General features: G+C 41.2%; 1 pseudogene; it reads left to right on the forward strand.

Moving 5' to 3' along the window:
- Positions 1-3,031: 3,031 nt before the first annotated feature.
- The window catches only part of LOC139643349 (solute carrier family 12 member 5-like), a 59,256-nt pseudogene continuing 38,962 nt past the window's right edge, over positions 3,032-23,325 (forward strand).

Here is a 23,325-nt window from a genome sequence, read left to right on the forward strand (position 1 = left end):
CTCAGCAGGGGATGAGCGGAGAACCTATCCAGAGTGGCTCTCTTTTTCACTTCCCTACAGGAGATCACAGAGAACGGCCTGTTCTCTAGTGCCGCACATAAAAAATAAACTGTTTCACATTCTTTAAAGAGAAACAGAATTTTTCACAGCCGTTGCTCTTGAGAAACCCACTACCTCAATCTCCTTGGACACACAGACATCTCACAAAAAGTCAAGCAATCCAGCAGAGGGTCATTCTTCCACATGTGATCAATGAGCGCCAGCCGTCTGGGGATGTTTCATGATGTATCTTTTGAAGCCAAATGGTTTGCAAGTCCCTCGGGGTGATTAAAGACAAATATTCATCTTCTGTGCTCATCAGCAGAGCCATACGACCAATATAACCCAGATTTTAATTTCCGCTCAGATGAAATGGTTTTGTCTTGTTCTGTGTTGCTTAAATCCTCTACCTCCAGGGAGTTTAAAGGTTTGAGTCTGGAAGATCAAGCATCTAAAAAATAAACCCATAACTACTGAGACATAATGATTACTTTAAGTGTGTTTGCATTGGGGAAAAGTAAGTTAAGAAATGTGTGGTGTTGACTGACGAATTCCTCTTCATTATCCACCTCCAGCATCTCCCCAATTTCATGTCCAGCACATTCCCTACCCTATTCACTTCCTCTTCAATAGGGTAATGTGCTTTGTTAAAGTCTTAAATACACAACTCTTCCTTATTTTCAGCCTCCTTCCCTCTTGTGACCCACTGTGTAACCCTATTCTCGCTTCCATTTACTGACCCATTTCAGCACAATTCCCTCTCTCCCCACAAAGATATTCTTTTCTCCTCCATCATCTCCCCATCACTCAGATGTCAGGAGCTGCCTTTGTCATGCGGCTGGCAGTAATTACATTTTCCCACTCTGTGATTGTCCAGTTCTGGACCTAATATTCTGAGAGCCAGAGAGATGTATGGTTCAAAAATCATTCTCCTTGTATTCAGCTTACCATTTTGATATATGTCCATTAAGTGGGTGTTTTTTTTAAGTCGCTCTATTGTATATTGTACTTTAGATGGAAATTATACTTTGAATTTGGTATTAGATTTATAGCTTAGGTTTGTTGTCCATGGTATGGCACTGTGTAAGTTCATCTGGCTGAATGTGGTTGGGAGTGAACACTATGGAGACTGTAGCTGGTTTTCAATCTGTGAGGATAAAGTCCTTCTGAACATCTGCCAAAACCTGAGAGATCATCTCACCAGAGATGGGCACACAGTTGACTGTGGCATAATGACAAGCATACACATACTAATGGTTTGAAAAAGCTTTTCCCCCCTCATCCATTAAATGCCAGTTGCTTTTTTGGCCATGCTATCTTCATCACTGGGCAGGGGGCATGGGTTAGCGCTTTCTATACACATACACATACACATACAAGAATGTATAATCCATGAGCCCAGCATGTCTTTTCTTACTCCCCAACAGCTTCCTTACCTTCTGTCTTTTCTATTAGATTGCTCACCTCCCTCTTAGCCCCTCACTCTCCTCCCTTTCCTTTCTTTTCTCTCCCCCATTCAACTTTCTCATTCTGTCCCTCTGTCACCATTAGCCCATCAAATACTTCTTCATTCCATTCACATTAAACTCCTTTTTCCCCTCATCCTTTTCTACTCCCGCTATCTATCCTTTCTTCTCTAGCCATCTCTCACATTGCCATCTCTCCTCTTCATAAGTGATGCTACCTTCCCCACAGATTACATTTTCAGCTGGAGCTCAGGATCCTTGCCAAGATCCCCCAGCAATATGTGTAATTTATTGATAGAAATCTCACTCATTCCCAGAAGGTTTTTGTCTTGGTGAAACACTACGGTTTGAGAAGAGACCTCTGAAATTAACTTAAGTGTTCTAGTAAAAGCTCCAGCGAAGGTCTTTTGACATGACCCCTTAATGTAAAGTCCATGCTATTTTTTCAATTTTTTTTTTAAAATATTTACAGGACAGGACACTGCAACCATAAGTTCCCCATCTACCCCACTGCCTACAAATCCATTCTGAGCACCCGATTGCTTGTTTCAGAGTTCAGTTTTATTTACAAAAATGTTAATATAAATTTCTCCTCGTAGAGACAGAAATCAAGAATTGAAAAGAAAGAAAGAAAGAAAAACATAAAAGTAAAAATTTAGGAATCACTGGATCATCCATCCAAAATCATGTTCCAAGGGCAGCACAACAAGGCAGCACAACCAGTGTGTGGTAACTGTGAGAGGCTTGCATTTCTATCCGGTAAGTTCACAGAGAGTTATACAAGTATAGCCTGCAGCCCTTCTTTAGATAATGGGCCATAACCATGCAGGAAAATATAAAGGAGAGTAGCGGGGGGGGGGGGGATAACAAAAGAGGGATGAATAAGCAGTAATGAAATGGAATCTTGTCTTCCATCTGAAAAGAACATCAAAGGAAATGCTTAATCTCAGAAGGCAGCACTTTGTCATTTGATGTGCGTTCCCTCTGTCTCTCAATCCCTCTCCATCCATCCCTTTCTCATGATGAGATGCTGGATGATGATGAGCGTGCGTGAGAGAGAGAGAGAGAGAGGGAGGGAGGGAGGAAGAGAGAGATAATACCTTCTGAATGCATGATGAATGTAGTCATCAGGCTTAAACTGACTGGGGGCCGAGTAGCGCACGGAGACAGAGAGCGTGCATGTGAGTGAGTGTGTGACACCGCGCTTAGAGGCGCACCATCATCAACTCTACCCTGCAGCCTCTCTCACTCTCCCTATCCTCCTCCTGAAGAGAGACAGAGAGAGAGAGAGAGAGAGAAAGAGGGAATCACGCAACACGCTAGAGAGGATACGACAAGTAAGAGAGAGAGAAAAAAAAAATCTCTCTCCTCTCCTCACTGCTTTTTTTTTTTTTTTTTTTTGCTGCGCTACAGAGGCAAGAGGAGGGAGGCAGAAATAAAGCGCATCTTGTCGTTTCTGCCGTGGCTCCAGCCCACAGAGAGCTCCAGAGTTGTCTTACTCTCCACAGCCTGAGGAGGAGAGAGGGATGCTCAACAACATGACGGACTGCGAGGAGGGAGAGGGGGGACCCAACAGCCAGGGTGAGTGACGAAACCTCACAGATTGATGCGAGAGCACTGTGCGTGTGTGTGTATGTGGGTGTGTCAAATTACGTATGTGTGCAAGGGCGAGTGTGAGTGTGGGTGAGTGTACGTGTGAGGGCATGTGTGTGTGTGTGTGTGTGTGTGTGTGTGTGCACTCACGCTCAAAGTTAGGGAAATAAGATTATGTAATTTCAGGGATGTGCAGGTAAGTGCTATAGTCCTTGCATCTGCCCAGTTTTGTATGTGAGCAAGAGAACGTAAGAGAAAGAGAGAGATGGACAGAGGAATGAACCTGCAAACTCTCTCAGCGCCGCTCCGATCTGCAGCTGTTACCTGTGGCAGGAAGAGTGATGGTCCATGTGTTGAGAGAATGGAAACAGCAGATAGACGCGCTCCCCCAGTGCGGTCAAGGATCCGTCTGCTCCATGGCACTGCCACTTGGCTCTCAGGCACGGTCATGTTTGGGCAACAGGACCTCCTGGGGTTGCATATGTCAGCCTCCATCTGTCTGACCAGCATTCAGACTTTTTTTGTCCTCTCCCTGTTGGTTCACTCCTGGGTTTTGCACATGAGTCATTACAGTCACGGGATGGAGCCTTAGACCCCCCAGATGTGGCTCGCCACACATTCAGCCTCTGCCTGTAGAGTCATACGTCGTCAAAGGCGTCCTCAGCACTCTACAACAAGGCTCAGAGCGTGCAGAGTGCAGAGCGTCTGGGGAAGCCAGCCTTTGATTCTCAGACTCATTCATGTTGATGTCTCTCCCCATCAAGGACATCGCGCCATGGGCAATATCTGCCATTCACAGTGGTGCAAGTGTGTGCCTCTGTGTGTGTGTGTGTGTGTGTGTGTGTGTGTGTGTGTGTGTGTGTGTATACAGTCTGAGTGTATCCAAACATCCGTGCAAATATGCCTTGGATATGCATTGTACTTTTACATTGACTTTGTTGTACATTAGAGGCAGAACCACCAAAATTGTTTTTTTCCCAGATTTTTTTTTCATTGGTTATTGAAAAAGTGCTTGTGAGTGAAATATCTATGTGAGTGAGATTTCTTTTCTCTCTGTGTGTGTGTGTGTGTGTGTGTGTCTGTGTGTGTGTGTAGGTGTGTGTGTGTGTGTGTGTGTGTGTGTGTGTGTGTGTGTGTGTGTGTGTGTGTGTGTGTGACACATGCGACAAGGAAAATTCTGAAATCCACCAGTGCTGCAAGGCAGGATTAATTATGTGCTGCTAAGACAAATTAATTTTTCAATCATAGGGATTTCCCAATACTACAATACAATGAGCTACTGAGCTGATGTCTACACTTATCTTTTCTGTAGTTTAAACCTATGTTGTGTAAATGTTTGCTGATGATTCCCTTTTTTGGTTTGACACCTGTTCATTTCTGGCTTATTGTGGGTCATTGTCTGAGGTTGAATTATTAACTAGTGCTACATAGAATGGGCACTGAGCAATGAGTGATATGTATGTAGAAGGGGAAGAAGTAGTAGATACAACTCCACACCCCAGATGAAGTCCAACAAAGTCTATTGTGTGTTTGGAGGAGAAAAACTTCTCTCTGCCACTGGAGGATTTTATTCTATCTAGAATATTTTGCATCAACTGATTGGCTTGGCGTTTCTCCCAAGACCTGTTGTTTTTAAGGATTATGGTAAAAAATTGGATTACAAGGATAGTTACATTATAGTGAGTGGAAATTCAGTCAGCATTGACCCTCCAATCTCTAGGAGCTGTTTATTACTGTAAATAATGGCTTATAATGGACACATTCACGTCTTCTGCTAGGTAAACAGCCAGGTGGCAATGCACAGGCACAGACCATATTCTATATGTACATGCCAGTGTGTGTGCGTGTAATGATGAAGAAAGTAGTCTCTGTGTTTCCACAAGTCATATTCAGAATGAATAACAGTTGATCAGACACTGTCACAGACTCTGAAAATAGCTAGTACACACTTTGTACTAATACAAGTAATTATGAATATGCTCAATAGTCTTCAATAGTTTCTAGGCTAAATATATCCATTAATAAAAACATAATGCATGGCTGCTCAAGAAAATATATAGGTGATTGTAATTATCTGCTGTCTACCTAATGATTATTGCTCAATGGCTTTAATTATGTTACTGGTCATTACTGAAGCTGTTGTTATTTTCTGTGATGAACAAATGGAGAAGTAGCCTATGGTGGGAAAGTGAAATGGTTTTGTTTCATTTCTAATTTTTGGGTTGGCACGGACTAAAGCCTGCACCTGTTCACTCCATGCCAGTGACAGATGAGGTAGCATTGCTAGCCAGCTTTTTTTTTTTTTCTGTTGCACCTAAAATACGTTTAAGCGAGAAAAGAGAGAGTGCAGGTTAAACCAAACAACACAGATTTGCATGTTTGTAAAAATAGTGTAAGAGGACAGTGTGGCGGAGTGTAATGGCAAATCAAATGAATAATTGATACGCTTGATCTACAGTGAAATTACCAGAGGGAGAGAGAGTAATCCATCTTTATGTGATCTACCTTGTGGAATTGGAAACTGGAAGCACTTTGTGTTTGTGTGATGTGGTGCCAGATATCTGGGTAATGCTAGCATGCAAACATATTTGAACATATTTGAAATAGATAAAGGGGGAGTAATCGATCATGCCCTGCTCCACATTTACCACACATCATCTGTACTTTGGTTATGTCTGAGTGTGAAAGTCTCCAAATATCTGCTGCATGTGATTCCTCATCATTTTGCATACCGAGTCAGACATAAACAGGCCTGGAAGTAGAAGAGAAACTGAGAGTAAAGGAGCAAACTTTGGATTCCCCCCTTAACCTCACAACACATCAACACATAAATTACACATATGGTTGCATGAGGCGTAACTGTGTAGAAAGCAGATATATGTCACACATTCTCTCCGTGGGTGTTTGACAGAGCACACAGGTGGACAATGACCTTTTGCTTTTTAATCCACCATTTGAGCTACATGATTACACTACACTGGTGAATAATGAGGCGGCATCTGAGGTCCAAGTGGAGGCATGCAGGAGAGTGATTATTATGCGAAGACAGCAGACAGAACAGGAGCATACTAATGAACAAGCCTGGGATCGGTCCTGGATACAAATACCTCCTTATTATATTCTTGCCTGCTTTAACAGAAAGGGCAAATGCTGGATTTAGAAAACCATAGATTCAGGAGGAAACAGGGTCCCTGGAGGCAGCACCCCATCAACTCGCAATAAAAATTAAGTATTTCTAATCAATAAGCTAACAATTGGAGTGGTCCTGAGGTGAAAAGAGAGCTACAGCATAAAGGGTTCACTCCTGCAGCAGGCTTGCTCCTCAAAAACATTTAATTTCACTTCCTTTTCTGTGGAAAACAACTATTGACACCTCCTCTAAATTATCCTCCCATCCTGTTCCATGCAGTGCCATATCAATGTGCCACTAGTCACTGGACTTGTCTTGTGATGCATAAATACATTTTAATATGTTTTGAACATTCCAGAGTACGCATTAATAATTCATTTGGTAGGTCATCATTATACAGGTGCAATCAGCTATGCAGCAAAACATGCAATCAATGCTCTAAGAGCTGATGATGAGCCCATCCTGTTTAGACAGCTGGCAGGTGCCTAATGGTCATCAGTTTAAATCACCAGACTGACTGGAAAGTAAAAGCTTCCCCCTGCCTCAAAAACTGCTTCTCAAACTGCCCTTGAGCAAGGCATGTAATCCCCAACTGTCCCTATTGAATTAGGATAGAGTGTTACATGCAGGCTCTACATATTTATTTTCTATGGGCAGTGAGTGACAATGATGAGACTGAAATCACAATTCTTTAATGTCCTTAGTAGGATGTATATAAAGTTGCAAAGGACAAAAATACACTATATAGGCCCAGAGGAGAAATGCTGTCTTGGCTTGAATGTGTTGTAGATAGGTATTCATTGGAGGAAGGCCAGCATGCAACTTTGAACCTGTCATGCCATGCATTAGCCACTATCCTCTTAATTGTTCTTCAGTACACCTTATAGGTCTGAATCACAAGCAGTGCAACCTCTCATAGTGATGTGAAAAACATCATTGAACCTACTAAGAAATTGGTAAGATGTTGTGAATTGTACACAGTTGATAATACAGATTTCCAGTGTTTGGGGTTGTGTCCGACAGCCTGTGCTTTCTATAGAGAATCATAATCTCTTTTTACCACGGCTGAAGTCCAGATGCACACAGCAGTATGTTAAACTTTCATTTGCCACTCAGATACGTGCCCTTGAGTGCACTGGTAGCCTGCCAAACTGCATAAACCTGTAATATAGAAAATTAGTTTTATATGCAATTATGTCAGTTGACTATTGAATCAACTCCCTAGTTTATCAACAGTGGTATTGAGTTTGTATGTGCGGTGGTGTGGCCATGGCCAATTCATAGTAGTGGCTTGGGATTTACAATGGGGCTGTGGCTACTGAAATATTGTTTGCATCATCTGGGGCATGAAATGAAGGGTCATGCCAATATCCATGTTTTGGCAGTATTTATGCAAGAGCATGTAGTGACAGCATGTTTGAATAAAGCAGGGTCAGGTTTTATCATGATAATAGAGCTCATAGATGGAAAATTGTATGGATTGATGTCAACTGTAGTAGATTATGAAAGCATCAAGACGGCCTATCTAAGTGGTGTTTTGCAACACCATAAAACTGAGTGCTCTGACTTCTGACTTAAAGATTCTGACTTCTTATCTTATTCATTTTTAGATTTGTGCTTGAAGATATCTTTTAACCCTAACCCCTTTTAAAACATTTTTACCAGTTGTCAAATTGGTTCATTTATTCATTCATAAAACCTTCTTGTCGTCTTGTCCAGTGTAATGTGTGCTCTGTGCCATTAGGTGGCTATTGTCTTGTCTTTGCATGCACTTACCACAAGCAAACTTTTATTGGTTTCATACCATTATTTACAATTTTTGGGGAAAAAAGCAGTTTTCTGTCCTTTTACCAAGGTTATATAAGGTTGCTATAGCCTAAATAGCCTTCAGCTCAAGTGTCAAAATTGCATGTCATCTGACAAAACAATCCACCATTTAACTGAAGTAAAATACCTTTGGATCATGCCTTCATCCTGACAACAAATCTCCACTTGGCTGCAAAGCTTTTCCTGCTTTTGAAACAGAATCATGGTGTTTACTCTCTTAGTTTTAGCAGGAAGGCAAAAATTGAGAGTAGGTTTGCCTTTGATATTAAATCTTTCAGATTTCTTGATGGAATACGATTCATTTCAAAGACTTTGTAGCTCTGGACACCTTCAGAAGTACAAAGCCGCGTGTGTGAATGCCGCTGACAGACGGAGTGCAGGACTGCAGATGCTGCTCGCTGCCTCAGTGTCCTTGTCGTTTTGGAGTAGGTCAAAATGAGCACTGGGGGCAGATGGTCGGGACTCGTCCTCTGGGGGCTGTTTAGACTGGGAGAGATTAAACCTTGGCTGGAAGTACACACACACACACACACACACACACACAGCATGTATACACTCACAACACACTGAATGACGGGAACATGCTTTTGGCAAGGCACTCATCATCCTCATACAACCTCAAATGTCCGGCGGCCAGAACAACGTTAAGTGCTAGTACTTTAGTCAGCATCAACTACGGACCAACTCAGTCCTTTATTATATTAAGCAGAACAGCATGACTTCAGAAATGTGTGTGTGCGTGTGTGTGTCCCTCTTATGACAGGTGTGATTTGCAGTCCCTTCATCCACAGCCATTCATTCCCTTACAGCACGCAGAACCCCCTTATCATTCATTGCACATGCAATTTCAAGTAGTGAAATTGATTACTTTTAAGAGGATTGCTCTAGCCAAAATGCTCCTGCTCCTTCACTCAGGTGAATGATGAATGGCTATCAGAGCAAGGCTGACAGGATATAGGCACATTCAATATAGATACCTAAAATATTAAAACATCTCCCGTCAAAGTTAGTGTGTTTGACGATACGCACCTTGCTCTCCTCCCTCCCTAACCCCCCCACCCTGCCTCTGCTGAGATGGACTAATCTGCTTGCCAGATGTCGTTAGCTCATCCAATGGTTTTTGAATCTGAATCAATTTGTCTGATTGCCCATAGGTTGATGCAGAGTAACTGCCATCGTAATTTCACTAAGAGAGCGAGAGAGAGGTAGAGCAGGCATGGCCACCTGCCTCATTAGCACAGGTGGCTAAAGTGATTTCTACTGCTCCACAAAAAAAAAAAAAAAACTGGTCAAAAGTCTCCTCAGTTGGCTTTGGCAGCTTCTTACTTGTAGAATGAAGAAGGGTGCTTTGCTGAAAAGACCTCCTGTCTCTGTTCCAGGAATTGTTTACCTGACTTAGCAACAAGGAGAGAGAGATATCCTTGGTTTAAATCCGGTGTAAGTAAGCATTTACGCTGCTGAAAGAAAAAAGAATCAATAAAGTATCACATTATTATTATTATTTGTATTATTATTATTAACATTAATTAATGCATCAGAGAATCAACAGCAGTTATTGTAAGGTTAAAATTAGTGCTGTAGGCCAACTTCAACCAGTCCCATGAGATACAACATCTCTACAGCAGACTGGGAACATTCTCACACTCACACCTTACATCTCACACCTGTGTAGAGACTGAATTTGAGTAGAAATCGTGCATCACAAACTCATACAAAGCAGGAGCAGAGAAATACTTGGCTTTTACTTCATGCCGTTAAATGTCTTCTTAGATCATAGCCCAGGTTTGGCCTGCATGTTAATTGCCTGATCTGTGGTTCATTCATCTTTCAGCTCCTCAGAGTGCCTATAGTGGAGATGAGCAGTCGTAATGTAATTGTGGAGAGTGTCGGGTATTATCTCATTGCAGAGGAGCGCTGCATTATATAAGGCCGTCCTCTTAATACCACATAAAGGATTTTAATATTGCTGCTTCCTGGTAATTCCACTGATGTATTCTCAGTTGATTTACAGCTTTGATAAATTGTGATTGCCAGCTGTTTCTGAATGGCGCGGACCACAAGACACTGGCCATTTCTCTGCAACATCCAACATTGATGACAATACGGGTGCAACATATCAGGCCAGGTGGAGTGTGCTGGGTGGTTGGCGGCAGCCAAGTCAATAAGAATGACCATGAATTGTCAATAATCCACTGACGTGTTTGTCTAGCTCTTCGATGTGTAATACCTGTCCTGTGCACAAACAGTATGTCAAACACTGACTTTAATCCATATAGAATGAGAAGGTCAGAGTGTCAAACTCGGATTAAGAATGTCTTGACATCTTGTGCACATTTAGATAGATTGATCCCATTCACTGCGGTCAATGTATGTAATCGATTTTAAAAACACAGGCCTGCATCACATTTACTGTCACTTCTTGCTATTGAAGGAGCTTATCTCACACTATATATTGTGACAGACTCTGTACTGTATGTCAAATAATTACTTTCACTGTCCTACATGATGTAACATCATGTAGGCTTTAATGTTGTGCTTTATATTGATTGAAAGTCACTCTTATCTGTTGATGCAATCACAAGCCTTGTAGCCTCCTCCTGGTCCTGATCATGTCAGTGTTAAAAGGGAAAACCACTCAATTAAAGAATCCACATGTTATTTTTCTGGACTAAGACAGTTCGGTCTGTATACACTCCCATCGCCCACAGCTAGGAACCAAGAAACAAGAGTGTGAAATCTTACTGACGTGTCGCCTAGAGAAGATCCTGAAACACTGCATGAGCCTGAACCTATACTTCCAAGAAAGCCTTATTTAATGGCACTGCTATCAGTTCCTAACCAAGAAAAATATACAAGTCAGTTTCTGGCTATGGAAAACGGGAAAGAGGAAGCACTAACACAGAATAAGCTAGTGTCTGAAAATATCTTACTGGTATTCCCCTGTAACACCATTCTCTCTGAGTCAGTTCACAGTGAACCGAATTACTGAGGCTTTGATGGCTTCAGATCATAATCACATTCAAAGGCCGACACTTGGAGACCCGGAAACAGAGTGAGCAAAATGGAGAAAGAGAAGGGGGAAAAAGACAGCCAGAGAACCACACAGATAGAGCCTTATACTCTAATCCTGCCGCTGAGCTAAAACATCTGATACTTTCTCTCCCACAAAGTCTTCTTAGATTGGAGATTATGAAATATATTGTGGTCTAATCCCTTCTTCCTCATCACTTTCCCTCTCACAGCCAGCTCACAGTCGTCTAGTCGCATCGCTCAGTCTGACTTCAGAGGTAATGGGAAGCATCGGGCACACGAGCACTCTTTTCCATGACACAGACTGTCTGTCGTTAGGGTTCAAACAAACTTAAATCCTCTTCCAGTCGCTCAATAAATTATACCATGTTTCATCATTGTTCCACAAGGGAGAGCTGCGATATTGCAGTAGGAGGGGAGAGGAGCAGAGAGTGGATTAAGCATAAAGAAACATAAAGTTCACTGTGCAACCAGTTTTTAGAGCATCAGTACCTACACTACCAGTCAAAATTTTGGGCACACCGCATTTTTCTTTATTTTTACTATTTTCCACATTTTAGAATAATAGTAAAGACATCAAAACTATGAAATAACACAAATGGAATTATGCAGCGACCAAATAAAAGTGTTAAACAAATCAAAACTATATTATATTTTAGATTCTTTAAAGTAGCCGCCCTTTGCCTTTATGGAAAGGCAAAACCTTTGGAAAGAAATTCATACATAGGCATCAACTAAGAAACAAATTTCAAGCATTTAAGCATAAGCCTTTAGATCAAAATGGCTTTAAGATACATAGAAAAACATTGAATCAGGTGTGTCCAAACTTTTGACTGGTCGTGTGTATATATATAACATACTATGTAACATGGCACCATCCCAGGAAGGTGAATATTTCCCTATAGGAGCCATCAATGTTTATATTTGGCCATTTTTCCTGCTCCAGGCGATGCAGAGAAGAGGGAACATCAAAGTGGTAACAGTAGCACAAAGTTCCTGTCCGGCTCCAGTCTCTATCAGCTAGGGATTCCTCTCTAATTACCTGTGCGGCTAGATGATGATGCATCAGCGTGGCGTGATCAAAGCTGGAAAAGTCGCTGGATCAATGTCTTCACTACGTAATACTGTAACTAGCAGAAGCAGTGTGAGGTTTTGAGAGTTGGTGATATCAGGCAGCCACACCCAGAGGACCAAGTTTGTGTGACAACTACATTTAACTGCTGAAGAAACACAGATGCACTGATGTGTCAGCTACTCCCAACATGTTTCCTCCCACCATCCCTTGTTCTTTTGCCTCTCACGAATATGCAAAACAGGTGCTGAGACCTAGAGATTTAACACAAATTGGGTGCAGTTGACTAAGATCCTGCAGTTGTTGATGGACTGTTGTGCCTAAGAACTGTTTTTAGAAATCTAATCCATCTATAAACAGCTTAACTAAGATTACATGACCAGGATGTTTTCAGCAATGAAGACCATGACTGATGTTGTTCTCGTTATGTCACGGCTCAATATGGCGAGCCGATCGGAACACACGTCTGTCTTTCTCGTCTTCCCTGTCTCTGTCTCCTCATCTGTATCATCACTTATCTTTCTTTCTCTTTTTCGCAATTTGGTCACATCCTTTACATGCATCTACAGAAACCCTCTTTCTTTGCTTTGACTCACACACTGGTCAGACTGGCTTTCCTTCTTTTATCTGCATTGGTGGTCATTGTATGGTTGTCCATCCATGCCAGGGCATCGAACTGCATATCAGAAACAGAGGAGAAAGAGAAAGAAAGAGAGGAAGGGAGAGAAAAAGAGAGAAAGAAAGTGAGCTAGTTGAGGCCAAGGATCTCTTTGCTTTTCCTCATGTCCTATCGACCTTAGAGGGAATGTCACACACCCCCAAGTGCTGCTAGTTGTGGATGTTTTGATGTTCAGGTTTGGGGAAAGCTTGCATAATACAGACTGGCTGTCTGGCCTTGGGGTGGGATTTGTTTTCATCCAAAAAGTACACATGAGTCATCACAAAGACTGTGTTGTTTCTCCCCTGCTTCTCCTCGTTTTTGCTCCAACAAATAAGCTGAGGGCACGTTTATTATTGGCAAATTAGATTTAGAGCATGTACCATTGATTCTGGTTTGGAGGTCTGATATGGTGACGTGGTTTTCTGTCACACACTCTGTCTACACTGTTGCCCTAAGGGGGGTGCTACAACATTTGTTTAATTGTCTGTACGTTACGCACAATATCTTGGATGCCATTGATTGCATTTTGACAAATGTAGTTGATATACTATGATATACTTTGACCTACCATATACTATTGATATACTCTTGTTTCATCTAATTGCACTCAACATAAAGCTTTCTTTAGATATTTGCATCCCCAATCCTACTTTTAAGTGCCATATAAGGTTGAAATGTCACCAACACTGATGTTACAAAACTTCAACAAATCAGCGATGTTTATTGTTTTCAGGAATCAATCTTTTTTGGAGTTGCACTTCATTTGTCTGTGCATACAGTAGCTACAGTTGAAACCGTAGTTCCTGCTACCTGGCTCCTGCCCCAAATCTCTGCCCTCTGCTGTCCTGCTGCACTTTAGTACCAGCTAAACCCAAAGGGAAGAACACTAATCTTTTTAGCATACATAGGTCTTTGGGGACTAGAGGGCCTGGATTAGGACTAACAAACAGAGTTTTCAACACAGTTGGTATTTACTCTTTCTCTGTCCTGAGTTTCTGGAAACATATTTTCACTTAAGTTTTTTTGCAGGAATCCCTGAACAATTCTGTTGCAGACTTGATTGATATGCTGCTTATAGATGAAAATGTTTATTGTCTTTCAATGATGCTGTGAGTCATCTAGAGAAAGGAACGGATCTGTGTAATTTTATTGAAACTCACAAAGCACATAGGATAATTTCCAAGCAACACTGCCATTGCCTTCGTACTTGTGTAGCATTGTTAAAAGTTTGTCTGTATTCTGCTCAACTGAGCAATGGGAAACCTTCAAAGCTTCATGAACAGCAGACTAGAGATAAACAGCAGGCACAGAATGGCCTTCTCCTCTGTCTCACTCGGCCAAACGGTGTATGCTGTCGTCTGAAACACACTGTAAACTGCCTGTCTACCAGATCACTCTCATTTTCAACCCTGGAGGCTGCTGCAGCTTTAACTGTGATTGTGTGTGTGTGTGTGTGTGTGTGTGTGTGTGTGTGTGTGTGTGTGTGTGTGTGTGTGTGTGTGTGTGTATAAAAACCTGAGAGGACTATTGGTGGGTTGTGTGTGTCTGTCACTATCATCTTGTTACCCCAAATTTCCATATTTACAGGATAGGTAATGCTATGATCTTACACGTGGCACATGGCATTTAATATTTGTCAGCCAGGTGAATCCAATATTGCTTGCTGTTGTTGGGTGAAAATCTTGTATCTTCAAATTCCAACTTTTCAGAAACGACACACACCCTAAGAGACACACCCTTGTTTTTAGCTTAACCACCATGCAATTTTGAGTTTATCTAATTACTTTTTAAAAGGTTTTACAAGCCCAAGGGTTGTAGAATTTTCTCAACCCATAGAGAAGCATAATCCTTCAACTAAAGTGATAATATGTTGTATTTCACAAATTTACATAAATAATCGTAAATAATTATATTATTTACGATGGTTATGCAGTAGGACATGTAGGACACAAGCCAATCAACCATCCAAGCATATGAATACTCCGGTGGGTAGGCTATGTCTGCTCTGCAGTCTGAGCTCATTATTGCAGGTTAGGCTGTGCAGCTGTTTGTACCAGCGGCCATTCTTTCTCCACTCCACTATCTGGGTCAAGCAGCAGGGAGAGAACATAAAATTACAATGGACGGAGTGGATGGAGCAATTCAGGTTATAAAGGTATTTGGGTGGAGGCCAGGCTGCTTTCCTCTTTATTCATAATGCATGCAATGGCAATGAAAAATCTTGTGAACTCAACCTATAATTTTAAAATGAAATGAATACATAAATGTATAATGTTGCATTTGTATAGTTAATCCACTTCTAAATCTTTGGTTGTGTATATACAGGATATACCTTTATACTGTATATTATATACTGTATATATATATATAACCAAATATACTGTATATACAGTATATATGTATGGTCCCTAGGTGTCAAACTGCCTCAACAGGTCTGTGACTGCTGACTGCTATACCACAATGCAACCTCTCACCCCGTCTTGGCTTCTCTCGACTTGCTAATGTGCAAACAAGCACAGGAACAGAACAGCCTAATTATCAGCTGAGTTATACAGGGATTGTCAGTCCCCTGCCAATTTTCACCAGTAATTCAGCGCTATTCTCTTAGGAGAACGTGTTCATGTGCATTGCAGTAGCACAAGTGCAAATTGATTTCAGAGGCAAGAACGTTCTGTTTAGTTTACATGTAAAATGTTATGCAGAACATCTGGAAACACCGCCTGATTTGGTCGTAATTTCAGCAATTTTTCACTTGCTCACAGCCCTCGTGACCTTGCCAGAGGTGGAAAGTAACTAAGTACATTTACTTGAGTATTTCCATTTTGTGAAACTTTATACTTTTACCACACTACACTTCAGAGGCAAATATTTACTATATTTACTTTACTTCACTATACTTTTTACTCCACTATATTTATCTGATGAGGCTAGAGGTTGAGGTTACTAGTTACTTTGCAGAATAAGGTTTTACATGCAAAACATACAAAAAGCTCATACAATATGCATTGTTGCATTGTTAGAGTTTAAACTATCCAACAGTATATGGAGCAGTTAGACCTCGCACCACATGGACCACCAACAATATTAAAATACTTCTTACAGGTTAATGCACTCTGAAAGGGAGCATTCTTCAGAATGAGTGCTTTTACTTTTGATACTTCAGTACATTTTATTGCTAATACTTCTATACTTTTACCTAAATAAACCTATTAATGCAGGTTGTTTACTTTTACTGAAATATTTTTGCATTACTGGACCAAGCGTGTCCTCCTCCTCCATGAGGAGATCCATTAATAAGTTCATCAGTGGATCAGTGGATGCTCTGAAGTTCAGGTTTGTGCATATGCTGTTTGTCCTGGGACCAGTGATGTGGTGTTGGCGACATCACCTGTATCTAACCTATAGAACCATTGTGATTGCATATCATAAAGTTCCTGCTGCAAGCAATCACATCCTGGCTCACAAGTTTCTCTCCTCATTCCCTGTTTCTCTTTACTGTGCACTGTCAAAACAACTAATTTATCAGCATAGGAAAGAAAGCTAGCCAGTCTCCCTAAAGAAAAAAGATATATTTCTTATCAAGCTGCTTTCGAGAAACCAACTTCCTACCTTGTCTTCTCTTCATCTTCATTTTCATCTTCAGGGCACTTGAACACTAAGGACACTGCGGATTTATTTTTGACTCTTTCAATGTCATTCTGCTACATGGCCAAAGTAAGAATCAGTCACAGTGAGAAAGCCAGAGTTATATGCTAACACACAGGGGAATGGCATGCAGGGGCAGAGTGCACACACACACACACACACACACACACACACAGACTTCTAGAGGAGACATGAGAACAATGTCAAGTAATATTTTAGAGAGAGGCGAGAGAAAGAGAGAGAGAAAAGAAAGAGTGAATGAGAACGGAGTACATCTGTGTGCCAGGCAGAGCATTAGTGCAAATTAAAAGTAGGGCCTTGAGCCTGGACTATGAGTGACCCCACACATCTTAGTCCAGTCTGGAAGAGTCAGCCAGCATATCAAGCAGCCTCTGATTCCACTAATCCCTGCGAGTCCGTCAGTAGCTGTAATTCAGACAAGAGGCGGTAATATCATCTGGGACAGATCGGTTGTCCTGCTGCCCCTCTCCTTATCTTATCACCCACACCTTGAATGCACCTTCACAATCTCCCTGGACTCACTGTACTGCGTGTTTATGCGGAATGGGGAATATGTTTAATACTATTACCCACAAGGCAAGAGTACCTACAGTGAAAGTTTAACCTGGCAGTGTTTTATATAGTGCAGTATACCTCTCCCAAGAATATGAAAGGCAATGGTTAATTTTATTACAATGACAGTACACTTGGAAGACTAGTTTAGTGTGGTATTTTAAGAGCTCGATTTTGCAATATCCACTACTGTGACACACTTTTTATAAAGACATCATACTGTTAAAACTGTAAAAAAAAAAGAAAAAAAAGAAAACAAACTCTCAGAAGAGAATCCAGGGGATGCAGTTGCTCTGCATTTCCATCTGAAATTCAGTACCATGCACACACATTGAATGGGTCTGACTGTGGAGACCGAAGTTGTAAGCGTTTATTATTTTTCAACATAATTCACCAAATAACACTGAATTTCCCATTGCAGAAAGTGCAGCATCATTCCTTCACTCTCCTCATTGCTGTGAGAGGTTGTTGTTACATTTTACTCAGCAATGAATCTGTTTTGATGGCAAGTTTTACATAGTAGAATCGTTTTTGGCAGACTTGACCACATTTCAGTGTCACTCTTGTTGATTAGGACAAGCTCTGAGAGACAAAAAGACTTCCAGGTGGGCAATGGGCTGAGCACAAAGCCCTGGATACCCAAGAGACAGATTCAGGTTAAACAAAAGACTCCACAGAATTATCTTTTACTCCTCAGTTACAGCAGGCAAGGTGAGAATGAATGAAGTATGTGTTGCGTGTGTGTGTGTGTGTGTGTGTGTGTGTGTGTGTGTGTGTGTGTGTGTGTGTGTGGAGGTAATTGCGAGGATGTCGTGCAGCTGAGTGTTAGAGTTCTCTCACATGCAGAGGTTAATTTCTGCCTTCCTCTGTGGCCTCCAGCAGCTGCTGGATAATCCCCTTGAGCCTGCGTTCTGCTAAGCTTTTAAAAGCCGGTATAAACTGTCCATTTTGTAATAGCCATGTCACATCAAGGGTACAATCTGCACCACCCACTGCCTTTCATCTGCATGCCTTGGTCAAATCACAGTCAGAGCATCATCCTACTGCGCTCTCAATGTTTCATTCATCATTTGTTGTTTATGTCCATTGAAATTAATAGTCGTAAACATTTTCAAACCATGTAGGCATAATTCATGTCAAATTTCTGACCACAACTTACCTTCAAGTCGAGTCTGTTTGTCCTGGGACTACAACTGGGGTGTGGACAGAAGGATAATCCCTGACTGGCAGACAAATAGCTTGATGCTGGTGAACCTGAACTGTTTACTGGACAAACGTTTCTGTATGTCAGGCTTATGCAAACTTCTCTGCCTTCTAGTCCTTCATGGGTCTAGTTTTTATCCACAGTTTATTCAAGGTGTTTGTTTTGTTTGTTTGCTTACGCACATGTGTTAGGAAAAGGGAAGCAGATTCATATGAGACAGACATTGTTTGTTAGACATTTAGATTTTTACATTCTACTGCAGATTAATTTATTTCCTGTTAGCGTGGGTTTGTTTTTTTGGACAGACCATTCACTTGACAAAGAGATGTCACCCAGACATGGTAATGAACCACTTGGAATATTAACTTCCCCCCCCAAAAAAAATACAAATCTGGTCTGGTGCAGTAATTAGGCATTGGGTTGAATGGCAGGATATCTGCTGCGTAACATCCCACTCCCTAAATGTCAAAGCTTGACACAAAAACAGCCCAGAGCCCGGCTCTAGCTAATGAACTCTGTATGCCACATTCACACTGTCTGCAACAGTTTGTCCTGACAGCTCATTTATAATTTAAAATTCTTAGTTTAATAACTTTTTATGGCCTTAACCGCAAGCACTGAATATGCTAATTCATAAGCACCATAAGCACAGTAAGGCTTCTCAGCTCCTCTCTGGGCCACGTTAGTTTGAGTATTGATACAAGGTTCTCTGTGTTTGCTGTTCTGGATAGCTGTATGCTGGTTGAGTAAAAACGTCCACGATACCTCTCATGCCTCACTTCATCAAGGAGAGACCCCTCTCAGTAGAGTTCACATCAAACTGCAGCTCTCCGACTCTCTAGCCAACCCTTTTTCTTTTCTTGTCTTTTTCATTGAGCTAACAATCTGTTAACAAGCTTGTTGATTTGCATCCCTGGCATCAAGGCAATGTAACCCTCTTGTTCAGCAAAATTCAAACAAGCATGTCATCAGGCTTTGAGAGGTTTATAATTGCCATCAGGTATCATCATAAAGGTAATAAATAAATCCACAGTAAAAAAGCCGTCCCTCACACATGATGCACCACCCTTGAGCCAATCAGTGAAACAATTAAAATATTCATTATGTGGCAGACAAACACATTCATTTCTGGAAAATCTAATGGGAGGACCTTTAGGGTTGAATTTGTATAGTATATATGCAGTTTTTATACATACAGTACATACTATATAATTTCATTGTGGTACGCATTTCATTTCATATAAGCCAATAAACATGGCTTATCTATGCTCTATGCTCTAGATCCTGCAGGTTACAATTTTATATTGCATGCAATGTTGTGTTTATAGGTGCTTTAGAAAGAGTGTGTGTGTGTGTGTGTGTGTGTGTGTGCGTGTGTGCAAATACTGAAATACACACACATACAATATACACACATAGCTACAGATACACATTTAGGTACACATCTTAGAGAAGTAATTTGTCATGAACATGTTGAATATGGGTCAGATGAGGCTCCTCGTCCTCAACTGACCGATGCATAAATGAGAAAGTCCACACTATGCTGTGTGTTTCTACACATGTCACATTAGTCCCACATTAACATCCAGGTCAGATGCACTCTGCCACTGAAGCTTAATCCCTCAGCTGGGACTGTTCCCGCTTTCTGGCCATCTAATGATGACCTTCACCTGTTGTGCCTTATTTCTGATGTTGGATTGTATTTTACTTTTAATTGAGCTCACAAATTGGTTTACATCTGTAAATGAGCAAATGTTTTCATCTTTGCACATGTTTCTAATTCTAAATAGCTGACAAACACAATTGATTCCCCTCCAGCTGAGTTTGAAATGACAGGTTTTCATCTCTTTTCATCTCTTACCCAGTTGCTTCTTTAAAGATTATTATAGACTACGGGATAGTACACAATGGGGAGCAAAAGGAAAGATGGAAGAGAAAGTAAGGATGACATGAGACAAAGGTCATGAGACTCAAACCCCCAACACTGCGAGGGTTGTGACATGCGTTGCAGCCCACTGATCGGGTTGTTTTAATATCCTGGAATCTGTGATCCATGCTTTGATTTCATCACGCATTTTCTACTGCACCTCCCTGTACACCTGTCGCATCTAAACAGAGTATATCCAGATTACAGTTAGTCCCAGTATGCTGCAGACAGACTCCCGACAGGAACCAAGAAGACACAGCATATTACCATAGCTTTACTTCATTGGCTACCAGTTGTTTTTAAAATTGTATTGATCGCCTTTAACACACTTTGGATTAGCACCAAGCTACATTTCTGAGCTTTTAACGCCTTATGAGCCTGAAATCCTCGGGCAGAGCTTTTTCTTCAGTTGAGGCTGAAGACTAAAAGGGTGATGGAGCTTTTTCCATTCGGGCCCCAAACCTCTGGAACGACCTGCTCATCTTTTAAAGCATGTTGTAATAGCGTTTTGATAAGTGAATAGTGTTTTGATAAGTGTTGAAATAAGTGATAAATAATCATTAGTAGTAGTGATAGTAGTAGAAGTAGTAGTAGCATAACAAGGGCCTCTGTTTTCTCTGAATATGTTTATTTATTCAGTATTCTCTCTCTTACTATCAGTGGCCTCTTGAAATAACATGAATAATATTGAAATGCCTTTTCATCCCTTATTAGTGTGATCATCGCTCCTTTTGCCAATTCTCTCTTGTCTCTGCTGGCACAGACTCGATCTTGAGCATCCAATGCCAGAATTAGTCTGTAAATGAATTATATTCTGTAGTGGCAGACGAGCCAAAGTAATCAATTAGCCGTCATTTGTATTGGCACTGCTGTCGCTGTAACTAATGTTGCAAGGTTTACTTCACAATTTCTGATGCTTCTGATTCACACTGCATGTCAACAATCCAATTAACACTGAATTTGTGTCTTTGTGTCTCTGTTTGAACAAAGCAGAAGTAGGCCAGGGGGAGAAAAGGGTTCAAAGAGTTGTAGCTCATATCAGAAGTGAAGTCAGTAGTTAGTGGGAAGGGACAGAAAGGTTTGTCTGTGAGGCTTCACACACCTGAGCCCTCGCAGGGAGAGCAGACCTTTCCCCTCTGGGCAGGACAACCTGTGGAGAGAGGAGGTAGGAACAAGTTTAATTGGATGGAAGTGGCTCAAGGCAGCACTTTACCTGTGCAGGCTTACCAGTGCTGACCTTGTGGTACTGTGCAGACAGACAACTAAAACCATTTCTTTATTTTTTTCTTGTTGTTCTTTTGTCTGGGGATCTGTGGTGGTGGGCATGAGACGCTGGAGAGTCGGAAGTATAATTAGAATAACAGTATTGTAGTATCAAGCTGCAGAAACTGTCTGAATATCTTACTGCTTCATATTGTGATTGCTGTAGCATGTTGCATGACCAGCCAGGAGGTCAAAGGTCATTGGTTACATTTCAAGGTGAATTATTGATTGGAATGAAGGATGAGGTGGGGGACGAGGTGTCATCTCTAATCTGAAGATACAAATACAGCTGGTTAGAAGTTCATGTTTTGTATGACTGTATGTTTTTTCCAGCTTGCACATAACATTTTTTTCCCCAGATTTTATTGCTCAGAAAATGAAGCTTTTTTTACCGTATGAATCCGTAGCAGTGCAATGGAGAATATTTACAGTGTTCCCATGGGTAATATCTCAGGGTCACCAGCAAGGATCCATCACTGCTAATTCATTGACTCTGACAGGCAGCTTCATTACGTGAGAAACAAGAGTGCTGAAATGTTTTAGGAGACGGGTCAGGCTGAGTGTTTGGCTTGACCCGTGTTCAGCTAATCCTCTCCCTCTGCCACCCAATCAAAGACGAGACATTTTCAGTTGTATGATGCTCATATCTGGAGACTGTGGCTCAAAGTACGCCAGCCAAAGCCAGTGGGAGAGTAATATATTAACCAAGACGGCACTTGGAGGACTATAACCACACACACACACACACACACACACACACACACATACAGACATGCATACAAAGGCATTTTGTAAAATAGTTAAATCGAATCTTTTTTAAAAGCTGATTTCACTCTAAGCCAAGAGCTGAAATGGGCTTTAAGTGCAGATTTAAAAATTGTGGTGGATTACAGAATACTCAGGTGGTTGGCTTTAACATAAGCTAAACTACAAGCGATAGTAGAAATAAAAGACACACTGTTAAGAGATGGTGGGGTGCAATTTGTGCTCGCTATATCTTCATCACAACAGGTAACACTTGGGTCCTCATTATCACCTGCTTTTAAGTCTGGGATGATATTAGCTGTGTGTGATTTTTGTATGTAAGTTTTCATTTGGTTTCATTAAAGAGTTTTAGTGCTACATGGTCTATAAGTTGTTTCAGAGGCGTTTTCTTCTCACCAAGAAAACCATCTGGGGTAAAGACTGGTGTATAGTACATTCAGGTTCTGTATTTTGGAGGCAGTGTCTTTAGGTATTGATAGAATTCATGTTCAACAAGGCTGAGAAACACTGTGATGCTCCACACAAACTCAAACTACATGAAATTGAAATGTTTGCTAATCCAATTTGATAGGTAATGCGTCTTTAGGGAAATGATCCAACTTTCAAAGGATTATATGCTGTGTGAGAGCAATTTGGCTGGCATTTGACTTCCCTCCTTGCTTTAAAGATTAGTGTATAATACGACTGGAGCTTGGGGAGTGGGAAGCGGGAACTTGATTGTGTTGCTTTGACCAACCAGGAGCTAAGAAGATAATGCAAGCATACCATTGCTGCAATGAAACTTTTTTGGTCCCTGATGTACAGTAAGTACAGTATGCTTAAACTTCTTCAGCCTTTGCACTTAGTGCTTTAGTAGGCCTAGTAAAGAGGAAGCAGGCAGCAGGATGTCCTATAGCCGTCCCATAACTGACAGGTCACAGGAGTAAGGAGAAAGAGTGTCGGCTAAATGCCTAAATGTGAATGTAAATAAAGGACGGTGTCAGACTTGCATCAAAGAGGAAATGCACACAGTTTTTCCTTGTCCCCAGTTAGTATACAGACTTGACTCTGAGGACACTTACTGCGTTGTGTTTATTGTTTCCTGGATAGATAATCAATAATAGATAATTCAGCCAGACAGAAGGAGGATA

Source organism: Centroberyx affinis, unplaced genomic scaffold (assembly GCF_046629955.1).
Source record: "Centroberyx affinis isolate AG114_WGS23_722 - 3 ecotype Tasmania unplaced genomic scaffold, CSIRO-AGI_Caff_v1 ptg000582l_1, whole genome shotgun sequence".
Taxonomy (NCBI): Eukaryota; Metazoa; Chordata; class Actinopteri; order Beryciformes; family Berycidae; genus Centroberyx; species Centroberyx affinis.